We start from the raw sequence: 2252 nt of genomic DNA, 5'->3' as shown, positions 1-2252 counted from the left end.
TTTCTATCTCCTTTCTTCTTATTTCATCCTTATTTTTCTTTTCCTTTCCCTATTTCCTTCTCCCTTCTTCTTTCTTCCTTCCTTATTTCACTTTTCATACTTTATCCTTTTGCCTTCTTTTTTCGTTTTTCAACTTCCTCCCTTTTTCTTTTTTGATTCTTGCTCTTTCCATCTTTTTCTTTATTCTTACTTCTTCCTTATTTTTCTTCCTCCTTTTTCCTTCCTTCCATTCTTGTACCTTCCTCCTATTTTTCGTGTTATATACCAATCGACTTAGCTCGACGAATTGAGGTGATGTCTGCGTGTGTGTGTTTTTTTCTTCCTAAGCAATGGAGGGGGAATCTGCTCAACAGACATTCTGGGTTGTCCTGGATCGGAACCCGCTCGGTTGACCGACGCCGCGAAAGCCACGATACCATGTTGTTCAACACCACGTGTTCCGCCGGGCGAGGCCGAGTGCCCGCCTTTTTACCCACGTACCTATCTCCGGTATCAACCTATGTGTCCATCTACCCTTAGTGGAACTGTGCCACGCACGCTGCCATTTGACCATTGAGGCCAACCTGACAGTCCTATAGACACCTCTCGTGCCGCGCATTTCGAAGCACTCTATGTCTTCACCGATAACGATGTCAATAGACATAATACCGGTGATAACACAAAGTGCATCGTGCGACACGGTACGGTACGCGCTCGCAACTCTTAGGCACATGAGCCTATACTTACTTTCTAACTTCGTTCTGTAGCAGTTAATACGCAGGGCCGTGCCCCAATCTGGCCCCCCATACCTCAGTATGGACAGAGCTACACTAGCCAGAAGCTGTTGCTTGCTGGCATAAACCGCAAAGCTATTGGACATCATCCGGGACAATGCCACTATTGCTGTGGAGGCACGCTTGCAGGCGTAATTGACGTGGCTACCATAAGTGAGCTCAAGCTATCCTCAAGAGTTTGATGGAGCGTTCAGAGGTGACAGCGCAGTTGCCTACCCTTATCACCGCTTGTGCTCCGACTTTCGGTTGTAAACAACAACCACCTCAGTCTTTTTTACTAGACTAGACTAGACTAGACTAAACAACAACCACCTCATTCTTGTGGTGAGCCAGTACAAACTTCCTGGAACTCATCCACTCCCCCACAATTGCGATCGAGTGGACTGCAGTCAACTCCACCTCTTCGATCGATTCGCCGTAGACCTCCAGCGTAATATCGTCAGCGAAGCCGACGATTACTACGCCCACCGGGAACTTCAACCTCAAGACACCGTCGTATATGACGTTCCATAACACCGGACCCAGTATGGAACCTTGCGGAACACCTGAGGTTATGTCAATGCACTTCCGACCCGCCTCCGTGTCGTATACCAGTATTCGATTCTGGAAGTAGTTTCCGAGAAACTTGTACAGGTATTCGGGAATTCCAAGACGCAGGAGCGCATCTAAAATAGCTGCCCAACTGGCACTATTGAATGCATTCATCACGTCGAGAGTCACTTCTGCACAATAGCGAGCTCCCCTCCTCTTACCCTGGATAGCTATCTCCGAGGATTTGGTAACCGACAAGATAGCGTCTACGGTCGTCTTACCCTTTCGGAAGCCAAACTGCTTACTCGATAGACCGTCCGCACTTTCCGTGCGTATCAACAACCTGTTGAGGATGATCTTCTCGAGTACCTTCCCCGCCGTATCAAGCAGGCATATTGGTCTATATGCCGACGGATCCCCCGGTGGTTTTCCCGTCTTTGGCAAAAGGACCAAGCTCTGCTTTTTCCATGCTTCAGGGAAGACTCCCGCGTCCAGGCATCTCTGCATGACAAATCTGAACATCTAGGGAGCCTCAGCAATGGCCGTTTTGATGGCCAGGTTCGGAATGCCATCCGGTCCTAGGCCTCGCCCCTTCTTCCGTCCGCTGAATGCTGGTCGTATATTCGATACTGTAGTGAACCGCCAGGTGGTCGCTGTGAGTGTAGCCATCATCTTGTAACCGTTCGGTTTCATGTGATTGACTTGCGGCTCCACCGCAAGATTTCCTTTCTTGCCCCACCCTATCCATCCAAACCGACAGCATTCAATGAGAGTGCAATCGCTCACTTGTTTTGACAAGTAGATAATTCATCCACCATTTCCATCCGTTCCACATCAATGCACGTTCATGCAAACGGTGACACAAATAGCGAAACAAATGAAAATGTCCAAAAAGATTTGACAAACAGAGGTCACCACTAGTTTTGATGTGAACATACATGCAAAGTC

This window comes from Armigeres subalbatus, chromosome 1, assembly GCF_024139115.2.
Source record: "Armigeres subalbatus isolate Guangzhou_Male chromosome 1, GZ_Asu_2, whole genome shotgun sequence".
Classification (NCBI taxonomy): domain Eukaryota; kingdom Metazoa; phylum Arthropoda; class Insecta; order Diptera; family Culicidae; genus Armigeres; species Armigeres subalbatus.
Note: the sequence above shows the minus strand (reverse complement) of the source record.